At 36.8% G+C, this 15,020-nt stretch overlaps 1 protein-coding gene across 4 annotated transcripts in view; it reads left to right on the forward strand.

Annotated features, from left to right (window-relative positions):
• Positions 1 to 346: 346 nt before the first annotated feature.
• The window catches only part of LOC150095098 (HEAT repeat-containing protein 5B), a 665,516-nt gene continuing 650,842 nt past the window's right edge, over positions 347 to 15,020 (forward strand). For all 4 annotated transcript variants that reach the window (XM_090410861.1, XM_090410863.1, XM_090410862.1 and 1 more), the window contains exon 1: positions 347 to 505. The gene's annotated coding sequence lies outside the window, so the exon portion shown is untranslated. The remainder of the gene's footprint in view (positions 506 to 15,020) is intronic.

The raw sequence follows: 15,020 nt of genomic DNA on the forward strand, positions 1-15,020 counted from the left end.
AAGCGCTGTGGTGTGTAAACGCCACATCCACTGAGTTACACAGGCTTATATAATAATAATAAATCATAGTTAACTAAATTACTGATCATTGTATTTCTTTTAGCTTCCCTGCTGAAACTTATAATGCCTTGTTTCAATTAACATTCAGTGGGGGGGGGGGGGACGAAGAAATCATTGAACGTGTTTTCTGTTTCCATATGACTCTTTAAACGCCAAGTGTCTTTGTTGTCGTCCTATAGGGGGCCAGAGGAATGAAAGTTTTCGTCTTTTATTGGCTTCATGTTATCGGTTTATGTTTGTTTATATTAATATTAACATGTTGCTAATTTTATAACAGAATCAGAAAGTTATGTTTGTACCGGCTGGAAAATGGAATTACCTTTTTTTAGTGATGTTTGTCTGACATACTATAGAATTAATGTGTAAATAAGCTCGTACAATCTTATCGACCTACTCAGTTTTCCATTCCTATTTTATCTATTAGCCCGTTTGACGTTTGATTCTGGTAAGTGCCCCAAAATTTGTGTTGTTCGTCATTTTCAGTTTAATTCTTTGTAATTTATTCTGCCTTCCTTATTCGTGTCATCGGGGAAGAGGGTTTGTACGGGACTCTGGGGATCTTAAAATAGTGTAACATGTCTACGTATTCCCTCCGGCTTTAATAACCTGACCTAGGTTAAATGTAACGAGAACATCCGCAAGACTTCATAATAATTCAGTTTCTAGAGCATCTTATAACAGTTGTGTAGATGCAGAACGCTTAAATTTGATTAAATTTTTTTTTTTTTTTTTTAGGGTACTTATTTCTCTCTCCATTCTCAGGGTGCTCCTTTTATAAGTTGCTGATAGAATATTTGAGAAGGTTTATTTATAAATTAACATTATAAATTAACAAGCATTTTGCAGACTTGCAGACGATTTTCTCCAAGTATATGTGTAAACAAACAAACACACGCACACAATCAGTAGGTTCTAGTTGTTTTGCAGCAACTCAATTTAAAATTATGTGCTTCCATAGATTAACTATTTTAATACGGTTATTATTTTTCTCTTTTATTTTTTCCCATTTTTGCATGGAATTACTTTAAATTAATGAAAATATTCACTTTACTAAACATTATTAAGCATAACTTTTAAGAAGTTCCTTAAAAGAGGTGCTAAGAGTGTTTTTAAAATACACACAGTGCATTTTTTAAAGAACCATAGCTCCTAGTAATAAATTATTTGTTAATATAGTTGTTTATTTTCACCATTACTGTCATATGTAAACTGCCTAAACAGGCCACTTTTTTCCCCCTTGAAGTGCATATTCCAGATTACTGTGGGTCACTTAAGTAATATGTATTATAAAAACTTTTGACGATATCTACTTAAAAGGGAATGTTATTTATATTTCCATTAAACACTTTAATTTTTTTTTTTTAAATCGATAGCTTAGCTTTGATCCTCAAGTGAGGCTTTTATTTTTAATGGTGTCATTATATAATATTTTAATCATATATATATATATATATATATATATATATATATATATTTTTTTTTTTTTTTTTGCTGATGCAAAATTATGAAGAGCAATAGTCAATTCAGATTATGTAGATATCTTGCAGGATGACTTAAATAAGCTGATGGTATGGGCTAAGGTAAATGGCTGTCAGTTTAATGTGGCTAAGTGTAAGGTGATGCATTTCGTGAGGATGAGATCACATGCTGTTTACTATATTAATGGAACTGAACTGCAAGAAGTTGACTAGGCGAGACTTGGGAGTTATTGTGGACAGAGAATTTAAGTTTCAAGGGCATATTGCAAAGGTTGCCAAAACATCACATCACATCACATCAAATTACATGGTTGTTGACACTGACAAGCAGGGATAAGGAAGTTATTGTTCCACCTTATAAGTCATTAATAAGACCATATTTGGACTATTGCACACAGATCTGGTCACCTGGATTTATTGGTGAAGAAGAAATGGTGGAGAGGATTCAGAGGCGAGTTACAAAGATTGTTGCAGGTCTGTGGGATGTTCCCTACGAGGATAGATTGAGGATCTGTTGGCTCCAAAAATTGGCTGATAGACGTAGGAGAGGAGATATGATAGAGTCATATAAATTATTAAAGGGATTTTATTGGATTGATACTGATGACTTTTTTAAGACCAATGCAGGAAGGGAGAGAACAAGGGGTCATTGCTGGAGATTGTGTAAGAGTGTGGTTAACAAGGTTAATGAATTTAAGGAGAAGTATGATAGGTATTGTGTGAATAATGGTTAGTGTGTCGTAGGGTCTCCTGCTATGAGTCTTTGGACTCCATGAGACACCGGTATAATAATAATAATATATGCTTAAAATAATGACATCTTGTGCAAACCGCTTCAGAAAGTTTCTGATTAGAATGCAAGAATTGTTATTTGTTTAAGTTCATAATTTCCCTCCAATTATTCTGTATCTTGCTGAAAATGATAATATAAACGTAAACTAATAATAATAAAAAACTTAATTATGTAGTACTATCATAATATTCTGTACCAAATTTAGAGATAGATGTTGAAGGTTTTTTCACTTGGTTATACTATAAATTAAAGATGCCAAGAAATTATATTCTTGGTTTCATCCTTTATTCAAGTGTAAACAAAGTTTGCACGTGAAGTCACATCATAACTGGGCTACTTGTATATAGAAGCCAATGATGTCACCTCAATTGCCTTAGTATTCCATAATGCAATGCACATATCTTAAACAGACATATATACCCAGACCGGTTTCTCTTTATAAGTGAATGGAAGTCTCTAAACACTTGGGCGATCCCCAGATCACTCTAAACTCAGCAAGTGAGAGTGACCCAAAGGATCAATTTACTCAGCAGTAGTTCCACTCAGTGACAAGCTCACTGCCATGGAGAAGAACCATTGGCAGTGGCTCTGCCCAATGGCAGGGTCACCCCCCCACCACACAGCAGAGCCATGAGCTCAGTGGTGGTCCCACTCAGAGACAGACAAAGACCTCCCCTCCGAGCAGAGCCACTCATATCTCAACACAGCAACTACTTTTGCACAAAAGCACATCAATGGGAGCTCCCCAGATTGGTTTTGACCTTTTTTTTGAGTTCTCATTAGTGGGAGCCCGAGCCAGAAGTGATGCCAAGGTTGAAGTAATGTATAAGTCATATTTCCATATACAACTAGTCAAAAGGTGTCTACCTTATTACTAAAATACTCTGGATTAGAGATAGATGTTGAAACTTTTTTCACTTGGTTATACTATAAATTAAAGATTCCAAGAAATTGTATTCTTGGTTTCATCCTTTATCCCGGTTGTAAGCACTTGAATAAAGAACTACATTCTTGGCATCATAGTATAAGCATCTTTTCTGTTTAATACACTAGTCACCCTATTATAAAATCATCAATCCAGGTTTGAATTCTGTCTCTAACCAGCCTTCACCATTACACTTGATATATATACTGGCCTATAGTTTGACACTAGTGACATGGATCTCCCTTATGCAAAGGCTTTATTTTTTCTTCTTTCCACTACTCTGGAACTGTTTTTTTAATGTTGAGCCCATACACAGGAGGTTGGTTGGTCAACCTATAGTACCATGTATGGGTGGTGGGTTGGGAAAGGAGGAATTTGTTTACATTTGATTTGAATGACTTTAAATTGTATTCCTTGGGAAATGCAGCAGGTGGAAGACTGTTCCACAGTGCAGCAGTTGCAGGGATGAAGGAAGAGGAAAAGCAACTTGTTCTGTTTTGAACTGTGAACGGATGTTGTGCAGCAGCTGTACGTGTTCCAATGAATTTAGTACTAAGCGGAGGAATTATTGATGATATTTCAGATGAGCATTTCCAATGGAAATATTTGTAGAATATACATACCACAGAGACCATATGTCTGTATGAAAGAGGGGAGAGGGAGTTGGTAAGGGATGGATCATTGATAAGTCTAATTGCTTTCCTCTGTATTGAGTTGAGCATTTTGAGAGAGAGAGCTTTTTGGGGCCCCACCCCATATGTGAAAGCAGTATTCAATAGTTGGGCGGATTTGTGACTTGTATAATGTTAATAGCTGTTCACGGGTGAAGTAACATCTTGAGTGAAAGAGAAATCCTTGTTTTTTTGAGGCTGAGGATGCAATGTTTGAGATATGTTTATTCCAGGAGAGGTTTGATGTGAGGGTGATTCCAAGGAGTGAGATCTCAAACTGTCTGGAGATTTGGGTATCATTAAAAAGGATATTGGGAAAAAATGGTTCTTTTTTATGGGAAATAGTACAGAACTGGGTTTTATTGGCATTGAAATTTATGAGGTTATCTGAACCCCATTGGAGGATGGCTTTGAGATGGGAGTTGAGGGTTGCAGTGGCTGATGTTCTGTAGGTTGAGGTGAGTTGTGTAGGGTAAGGCTTATCAAATGCAAGCGAAGAGTGTACTGTTGTCTGCGAAACTGTGTATTGGGTTGGAGGTCAATTGCAGTAGGTCGTTGATATATAGCAGGAAGAAGGTTGATGAGAGGACAGGCCCTTGTGGGATCCTGGCATTAATTGAATGGTGAGAGGATAGGGAGCTTCCCACCCTCACACAGTGTGTGTGTCCAGACAGAAAACTGGCGATCCACCTAAAGAAGCCCTGGGTCAGACCGAATGATGGTAGTTTGCCTAGTAGGCCTTTGTGCCAGGCCCAGTCAAAGGCTTTGGGGATATCTAGTGCAACCATTTGAGATTCGCCAAACCTCTCCATAGCCTTCATCCAGAGATGGGTGATGTATGTGAATAGATCTCCTGTTGATCGGCAGTGGCAAAATCCATACTGGCTGTTATTTATTTGGTGAGTATCTTCAAGGTAGTGTAGGAGTTGGGAATTGATGATTTTTTCCATTACCTCTGACAGGACTGAGGTAAACGAGATGGCAGTGATTTGTCACCCTTCTTGGGGATGGGCTGAATATAGGCAAATTTCCAGTTTGTGGGATAGATTCCAGTGGAGTAGGAGAGTATATATAGGTGACATAGGATAGGGGTCAGTTCAGGAGCACAAACTTTCAGAACAATTGGAGGAATGCCATCGGGGCCAGGAGACTTTTTTGTGTCTAATTTGGACAGTATTTTTTGGATCTCATCCTGGCAAAAGGATATGGGGTGCATTGTATGTTGGGTGTCTGGAATGGTTGGGGGACATTTACCATTGTCTGTTATGCATGCATTTGAAGCAAAGTATGAGGCCATAACATTGGCTTTTTCTTCTCCTGTTGCCATACTTTTGTTGATCAACTAAGTCCAGGCCACTGCCAGCTCTTTTGCACATTCCCGTAACATATGTGGGCATATTCAACGAATAAATTCAATGAGTACAAGAAAAAAGCAGAAATTCCTGTGAAACAAAAGAAAAGAGAACAACCCTCACCTCAAACTATAGAACTACTGAAAAAGAGAAAAGAACTGAAGAAATCTGAAGAAATTTTCCTGAATACAAAATTATCTGTAAGTTACTGGAAAAGAATTCCAGAAGACTGCAAAGCTTTCAAGATACAAAAACTAAGAGAAGCAATGCAGGCAAAAACCAGCCTGGGAAAAAATAGAGAAAGACTTCAATTTTAAACAGTCAATTCCACCTGCTTTACAGGATCAAAATGGAGAAAAACATACTAATAGAAAAAGGACAGAAGAAATTGTGCCAAATTTTTATAATGATCTTTATACAACTAAGTGCCAAATCTCAGAACCTATCATTCCAAAATCAAGCAATATATCTGATGTACTTCCAGTAGAAATAGAACATGCCCTTAAGAAAATGAGTAAAGGGGTAAAGTCTCAGGACTTGATCATGTTAAGGCTGAAGAAATCCAACAAGGTGGACCAATTATTTTCAAAGCCTTGGCTGCCAGATTCACGTAGCACTTCAAAGGAAAAAAGATTCCAGAGAAATGGAAGACCTCAAAAACCATACTTCTATTCAAAAAAGGGAACAAGGAAGACATAAAAACTATTGTCCAATCTGTCTACTCTCTCACATATATAAAATCATGAACAGAGTAATACAGAATCCAAAACACTCTCGAAGACAACTCCAGTATAGAGCAGGCAGGATCAGGGGTGGCTTCTCCCAACTAACAGAAAATGCAGAGAATACTGAATCCCTGTTTCCTCTTTATTGATTTTAAAAAAGTGTTTGATACCATAGAACACAATGCAGTCATCAGTGTCTTACTGGAAATAATTGTGGACCCTACTTTCATCCACATGATAAAAGAAATTAACAAAAATCAGACCACACAGAAACCCTATTTGATCGACCTATAAATATAGATATAAATAAAGAGAGGGGTCCGCCAAGGCGATGTGATTTCTCCCAATCTATTTACCAGCACTTTAGAATACATTCTGAAAAAAATAGACCTAAATGGAGGAATAAACATAGATGGTGAAAATCTACAAATTCTTATGTTTACCGATGATCTAGTACTGATATCCCGCAACTCAAAAGACCTAGAAGAAATGGGTGAAAAAAATATACACAAACAGCAGTAAGATAAGCTTGAAATGAATCTAGAAAAAACAAAATGGAACAAAAACATCTTCACAAGTGACAGTCACCTATGTATTAATAACATCCTTATAGAACAAGTTGACTCCTACAATTACTTAGGACAAACAATAAAAATGAATAACGATTTATCTGAAGAACTAGCAAAATGAAAGCTGCATGACTGTCATTCAACAGACTAAAAGAAACACTTACTGATCCAGATTTTGACATCTCTGCGAAGGCAAAACTATTTAATAGTGACATTCTTCCATCACTCGCATATGGATCAGAAATATGGAACACAACAAGAAAAGAAGAGACTCTCAGAATAACTCAGCATGCAATAGAACGTAGAATTTATAATAACATCAGCAAAATGGAACATGTTTGAAACACGGAACTAAGCAAGAGATCAGGCATAAAAGATGTGGTAACTGCAGTATATGAAAGCAAGATGAAATGGGCAGGTCACATAGCCAGATAGAATATTCAACTGGCAACCAAGAATAAAGAGAAAACCAGGAAGACAACCTACAAGATGGGAAGATCCGCTAGTGAAATCTCTGGGTATAACATGGAAGAGAGAGGCTCAAGATCGAGATCTTGAGCCTCTCTCTTGATGGACCTGTGAAACACAGGTCCATCAAGGTAATGCGGGCATATTCCATCCAATCCCACACTCACATTAACATCTAGGTTATTTAATATTTTAAACACTTCTAATTTTTGAACTGCCAGTCTTCTATTGTTCCTATTGCTATTCAGCACTGGTCTTTAGCCCTTATATATATATATGGGGCTAAAGATATTATATTATGAATACATTTTTTAAGAAAGCCCTCAAAAGAAAATGGACATGGAGAAATAAAAAATGAAATAGATTATATACTGTGTAATAATAAAGAAATAGTACAAGATACCGCAGTACTAATCAAGTAAAAACAGGAAGTGACCACAGACTGGTCAGAGCCAAAATTAAAATAAACCCCAAATTGGAAAAAATAAAATCGCTAAACAACAAAAAATCAAGAAGTTTTGACTTAAAACCTATCGAAAAAAAGAAGGATTATGAAGAAAAACTCGATCAAAAAAACTAGACTTAATAAATATATTTGAAGAAGAAGACATAAATAAAATAAGCAAAAACCTAACAGAAGTAATAATCTCAACAGCCAGTGAATTCAAAAGTAACAAACAACAAAAAGACTATATAACTTTCAGAGGAAACCTTACAACTACTAAAAAAAGAAACAAAATATGAAACAAGACAAAAACTTAATTTCTAAAATAGAATATGTAGAACTATGCAAAATAATAAGGAAAAAGATGAGAAATGAAATAAGATCTTATAACACTAAAAAAATAAAAGAAACAATTGAAAACAATAAAAATATGAAAATACTAAAAAATGGTTACAGCAAAACACTATTAACAAAATTCTCTAGAAAACTTCAATAAAAAACAAAGATAAACCAGATGACAATAAAAGTATAACTATTCCTTACATTAAAGGGACATCAGACAAAATAAACAGAATACTACAGAAATACAACCTTAAAGCCACCTTTAAACACTCCTGCAAAATTAAAAAGCTTACGCAACTCATCCAAAGACTCACTCCCTCCGCTGGTCCACCCTGGAGTATACCGTATTTATTGCACCTGTAATCTACCATATATAGGGGAAACAGGATTCACAATTCCTATCAGACAAAAGGAACATAAACGACACATTAAATATAATAACTATGGTGAAGCTGTCCTTTCTGATCATGCTCTGAACACTTTATGTAGAATTGACTGGAAAAGCACCAGTTGTTTACATCACACCAAAACATGGTATGAATGCAAATTTAAGGAAGCCTGTGACATTCTTATCAACCACCCTAATCTGAACAATAATGATGGCCTAAAAATCCCACGCATATGGAAGGTACATATTCTACCCATGGAACCTTTCTCCCCAAGAGTTAACTATAAACAAGACTGAAATCTAATATAACAATTATAATGTTAAAAATAAGACATCATTGTTACTGTAAGAAAACTATCTGTAATAAAGAATGTTTCTCTCATGTTATCTTAAATAGAATTTAGCTTTGATGTAGTTTCTAAATAATTAATTAATTTGTAATTTTATCTGTATTTTTTATTTTTTTTCATTAGAGGTCATGCCAATAGAATAACCGGTGATCAAATTATTATTTCTTTAGCTTACTGTGTGAAATGTAACTCAGCTTGTCCTTGTATATTTGTATATACTCCAGATGATGACCTTAATATGAAGGTCGAAACGTCGGGAAATTAAAATAGTTATTTATAACACGGTTGTAAAGTCCATAATTTCTAAAATGAATGCTGATCACTGTGCAACATTAAAAGAAAGGATGAAAATACTCAGAAAACATTTATCAGTTGGCAAAAGGCAAATAACTGCAATAAAAGATAAGAATGGAACTACAATAAGGAACCAAGAACAAATCCTAAGCAGGCTAGAAGAATTTTATAAAGAACTCTATAGTGATCCTTCAATAGATAAATCAAATATAAATAACTCTTCTCCATCGCATATGGAATTCATCTCCCCATTCATTTCAGATGAAATAAAACAAGCATTAAAACAAAGGAAAATGTCCTAGTGAAGACCTAATTCACATAGAATTAATTAAATCAATATAATTCACCATGTCACAAATTTACTAAATGTATGCCTAGAAGAGAGGAAGATACCAGAAAATTGGAAAAATGTTACTCTGATACTGTTATTTAAAAAAGGGAACAAAGAGGAAGTAAAGAATTATAGACCAATTAGTATTCTCTCTAATCTGTATACCAAGTTCTCACAAAAGTAATAACAAACAGGTTAACATAGAATTAATTAAATGGGGGAGGAAACAATATAATTCACCATGTCACAAATTTACTAAATCTATGCCTAGAAGAGGGGAAGATACCAGAAAATTGGAAAAATGTTACTCTGATACTGTTATTTAAAAAATTTAAATAACCACTGTTATTTAAAAAAGGGGACAAAGAAGAAGTAAAAAACTATAGACCAATTAGTATTCTCTCTAATCTGTACAAAGTTCTCACAAAAGTAATAACAAACAGGTTAACCCCTCTTCTAGACTCAAATCAACCAGTAGAACAAGCAGGATTCTGTAAAGGCTTTAACACAATTGATCATATTCATGAAGTAAAACAAATAATAGAAAAAGCAGAAGAAAACCAATTGCCTCTCTGTTTAGTCTTCGTTGATTATGAAAAAGCAATCGATTCCATCAAAACTAATGCAATAATCAAAGCACTCCAGAATCAGGGAGTTCCTGGAGAATTTATGGACCTCCTCCAGGCAATATACCATACTGCAACAGCAACAATCCAACTTCACACGAGTAGCAATAAAATATCAATTGAAAAAGGTGTCCAACAAGGAGACTCTCTGTCACCTAAAATCTTTACAGCAGTCTTTCAAGAAATACTTAATAATATAAACTGGACAAACCTTAGTGTAAAAATTAATAACAGAAACTTAACACACCTAAGATATGCAGATAATATCATAATTTTTGCAAACACTCCAGAAGATCTTAACATAATGATAGAAGACCTATCATGAAAGCAGAAAAGTCGGTCTAAAAATAAACAGAGAAAAAACTAAAATCATGTTTAATCATTTTGTAACACCAAAAAACATAATAGAAAACAATTTCTTGGAAGGATCTCTTCATATACATACTTAGGTCATCTCATTGATATAAACTGTGGACTCCAAAAAGAAATAAATAGGAGAGTTCAACTTGCCTTTCAGAAGCATTCAAAAATGCTTTTGAAAAAAGCATTTTTCAAAACAATGATGCCCCACTGTTTATAAAGGAAGACATTTAACCAGTGTATACTTCCAGTCATCTCATATGGTTGTGAAACTTGGTCGCTAACAAAAGCACTGGCAAATAAATTAACAACAACTCAAAGAAAAATGGAGAGGTTGATGCTAGGCATCACATTAAAGGATAAGAAGCGAAACACCTGAATAAGAAGCCAGACTCACATCACTGACATCATTCTTCACCATTTTAATCAAATGGGCCGGACATCTCTCCAGAAGAGTGATGTACCACCATACTTATGAACTGGATTCCAAAAGAAGGGAAACGAGGCTGAGGACGTCCTAAAAGAAGGTGGAGCGATGAATTGTCAATTTTTGTTGGGGAAAATTGGCCAACCATTGCCAAGGACAGAGAAAGGTGGAAAGAACTGGAGGAGGCCTTCATCCAGCAGTGGACAGAAAATGGCTGAAAAGAAGAAGACACACACACTCTCTCTCTCTCTCTCTCTAACAAAATACTCATTTAACACTTATTATTTTTAATATCTGATCTCCATGGAGACTTATCTTGGGGGGGGGGTATACACTATCACACACAACTGTGCCTTAAACCGATTCAATGTGTCTACATTCACAACACGCTCAGGCAATGCATTCTACTCACCAACCACTCTCCATTTTATTTTTATTTATTTTTTTTTTATGTTGTGCTTATACACAAGTGGTTGGTTGATCAACCTATAGTACATTAGTACCATGTATGGGTAGTGGGTTGGGAAAGGAGGAACTTGTTTACATTTGATTTACCTTACCTATCCTCTTCACTCCCTGCAGAGATAGGGCCTCAACCATCGACTTCCATCTGACTCTATTCAATGCTTCTTTTTTTGATCTCTTTCCAGGATCATCCCAGCCATCTTGCCTCTTTTAGGCAAGACGGCTGGGATGTTCCTGCTGTCTCTAAGAATTGTTATTTGTTTAACAATGCCAGAGAATACATTTGATTTAAATGACTGTAAATTGTATTCCTTGGGAAACACACAGGATGCGGGGACTGTTCCACAGTGCAGCAGTTGCAGGGATGAAGGAGGAGGAAAAGAAACTCGTTCGGTTTGTTTCTAGGTGTACTGTTAAGAGATGTTGAGCAGCAGCTGCACGTGTTCCAACGAGCTTAGTACTGAGTGGAGGAATTATTGATGTTATTTCAGATGAACATTTCCCATGGAAATATTTGTAGAATATACATATTGCAGAAACCAAATGTCTGTGTGAAAGTGCGGGAGGGGGAGTGAGTTGGTAAGAGATGGGTCATGGTCATTAATAAGTAATTGCTCTCCTCTGTATTGAGTCAGGCATTTTGAGGGAGCTTTTAGGGTGTCCCCACTCCATTTGTGGAAGCAGTATTCAGTAGCTGGGTGGATTTGTGATTTGTATAATGTTAACAGCTGTTCAGGGGTGAAGTAACATCTTGAGCAAAAGAGAAATCCTAGTTTTTTTGAAGCTGAGGATGCAATGGTTGTGATGTATTTATGCCAGGAGAGGTTTGATGTGAGGGTAATTGATCAACCTATAGTAGTACATTAGTACCATGTATGGATAGTGGGTTGGGAAAGGGGGAACTTGTTTTCAGACAGTCTGAGAAGAGAAATTTCAGACTGTCTGGAAATTTGGGTATTGTCAAAAAAGAATACTGGGAAAAAATGTTTCTTTTTTTTATGGGAAATAGGACAGAACTGGGTTTTATTAGCATTGAAATTAATGAGGTTATCTGAACCCCATTGGAGGATGGCTTAGAGATCAGAATTGAGGGTGGTGGTGGTGGATGTTCTGTAGGATGAGGTGAGTTATGTAGAGTAAGGTTTATTAAATGAAAGGGAGGAATGTAATGTGCTGTTGTCTGCAAAGCTGTGTATTGGGTTTAGAGGTCAACTGAAGTAGGTCATTGATATATAGCAAGAAGAGGGTTGGTGAGAGGACAGAACCTTGTGGAACCCCAGCATTAGTTGAATGTGAGAGGATAGGGAACCATCCACCATCACACACAGTGTGTATCCAGACAGAAAGCTTACAATCCAACTACAGAAGTCCTGGGACAGACCTAGTCAAAGGCTTTGGAGATATCAGGTGCAACCACTTGAGATTTGCCAAATTTCTCCATTGCATTTGTCCAGAGATGGGTAACATATGTGAGCAGATCTCCTGTTGATCGACATTGACAGAATCCATACTGGTAGTTGTTTATTAAGTGGGTGTTTTCAAGATAGTGTAGGAGTTGGGAATTGTTTTCTTGGGAATGGGGTTGAATATAGGCCAATTTCCAGTTTGTGGGATAGATTCCAGTGGAGTAAGAGAGTATACAGGGTGTTCGGGATAAATTTGACATATTTATAATTAATTATATTTTTCCGTAAGTTACATGTATTAACACACACTTCTCTTCATTTAAAAGTTTGGACCCTTCTTCATTCATATACAAGATGTCAGAAAGGATGGATAGCTGGAACCCACCTGAATCATGGAAGAGAATAACTTGTATCATGATGATTCGTGCCCGCCATCAAAATAAGGATATTACGACTGCTGCCCAATGCTCCCTGAATACAGTAAAAACAATCAGGCATGAACTAGAGACTTGCAATGGTGACTACGAGGATGTAGCAAGAAGAAAGATCCCTAGCAGACGATCTGATTGCGTTCGTACAGCAGAATTCCTCGCAAATCTGCAGGAACAGGTGTTGAAGAACCCTGGCATTGGAATTCGGGCTTTGTTCGTGGAGTTGCTAACTGTAGTCAAGCCCTGGATAACAAGGGTAGCCAATGGTAGGCCGTATGTATGGCAGCAGGATTCGGCCCCTTGCCACACCTCTGGGAAAAGTCAAAAATGGTTGTCTGAAAATTTCTACGACTTCACCAGTCCAAATGTTTGGCCTCCAAACTCCCCAGACCTTAACCCCATGGATTATTTTGTATGGGGCGCAGTTGAAAAAGACACCAATCGCACTTCCAGTAATACAAAAGCCCAGTTAATGGATAAAATTAAAACAGTTTTTGCGGCCCTTCCCAGGGAGACTGTAGCATCAGCTTGTTCGAGGTTCCGAAGCAGAATTGAAGCTGTGATCGATGCTAATGGTGGTTATTTTGAGTAAATCTTGTTGATAGTATTGTAATTAACTCTGCCTGTAATGTTTTTTTGTCAATTCATTAAATTTAATAGATACAAAGAAGATTTTCTTTTTCCTTACGAAACTGTCAAATTTATCCCGAACACCCTGTATATATAGGCGACATAGGATAGAAGTCAGTTCTGATGCACAAACTTTCAGGACAATTGGGGGCATGCCATCAGGGCCAGGAAACTTTTTTTGTGTCTAATTTGGACAGTATTTTTCTAATCTCATCCTGGCAAAAGGATATAGGGACATTGTGTGTTGGGCATCTGGAATGGTTGGGGGACATTTACCATCATCAGTTATTCATGCATTGGAAGCAAAGTGCGAAGCCAGAAGATTGGCTTTTTTGTGGATGATGATGCAATAGAGCCATCTGGGTATGATAAGGGTGGGAATAGTTTTGGGCAGAAGTTACAGCCATTTGCTCTGCCGAGAGACCAAAAGTTCTTCATTCAAAGAACCTACTCCTCTGCTCACACCCTCGTTATACAGGTGCCAGCAATGGCCTCTTGTTCTATCCCCTCTCCCATTCTATGACAGATCTCTTCCATGTCAATCTGATAACAACCTCTGATTAGTTATATGTCTCAATCATATCTCCCCTCCTCCTCTTAATGAGGCTTGCAATTTACATTCTCTCAATCTATCCTTTTACTTTTCATTCCAAAGACCACTGACCACCTTTGTGAATCTCCTCTGGACCTTTTCTAACATATCCTCATCACCATGAAAACCTGGTGATCAAATCTGTGCACAGTAATCCATATGAGGCCTGATCAAGATCCTCCATATCATTGCCATTATCTGTTGTGACATCTTCACAATTTGTGCAATGTGGCCTCTGAATTTAAGGTGCTTGGCTACCACCACTCCCAGATCTCACATCTCCTGTACCTCCTTTTAAGTTTCTCCAAGTGCATACTTTGCATTCCATTGTTGTTTACCAAATTTCAGAACCTTATGTTTTGCAACATTGAACTGACAATTCCCCTTACATGCCCATTCATGCAAGCTATTCAAGTCCTCCTGTAAGGACATTACATTTGTTTGAGTCTGCATTGCTCTCCCCAAAATTGCATCATCCGGAAACAGCTGCATATTACTAGTTAAACTCATCCCAATATCATTAATATACATATTGAACCAATAGCCACTCAGGATTTCATCTTGGGGGGGCCCGAGTTGAGTAGACAATTTGAGAATACACACTGCAAATCCATACGACCTATGACAGCATCTGCAATGATTGCTAATTCATAAGTAGTATAGAAATAGAAGACACGACACAACATAGATAACAAAAAAAATGAATTGTAATTAGGAAAAGATTTTTGGAAAATTTTCTAGTGTTTTTTTTTTCCCTTTTTCTTTGGGGGTGCCAGGTCCCCTCGGTCCCCCCCCCGGGTGCACTGTTGAATTGAACAACAGTGGTCCCGTGCAGCACACCACTAGTGACCTTCCTCTTTTGGGATACTTCACCTCCACATACAACTTTCTG

Source organism: Typopeltis vanoorti, chromosome 21, assembly GCF_054136105.1.
Source record: "Typopeltis vanoorti isolate ZY-2024b chromosome 21, IOZ_Tvanoo_1.0, whole genome shotgun sequence".
NCBI lineage: Eukaryota > Metazoa > Arthropoda > Arachnida > Uropygi > Thelyphonidae > Typopeltis > Typopeltis vanoorti.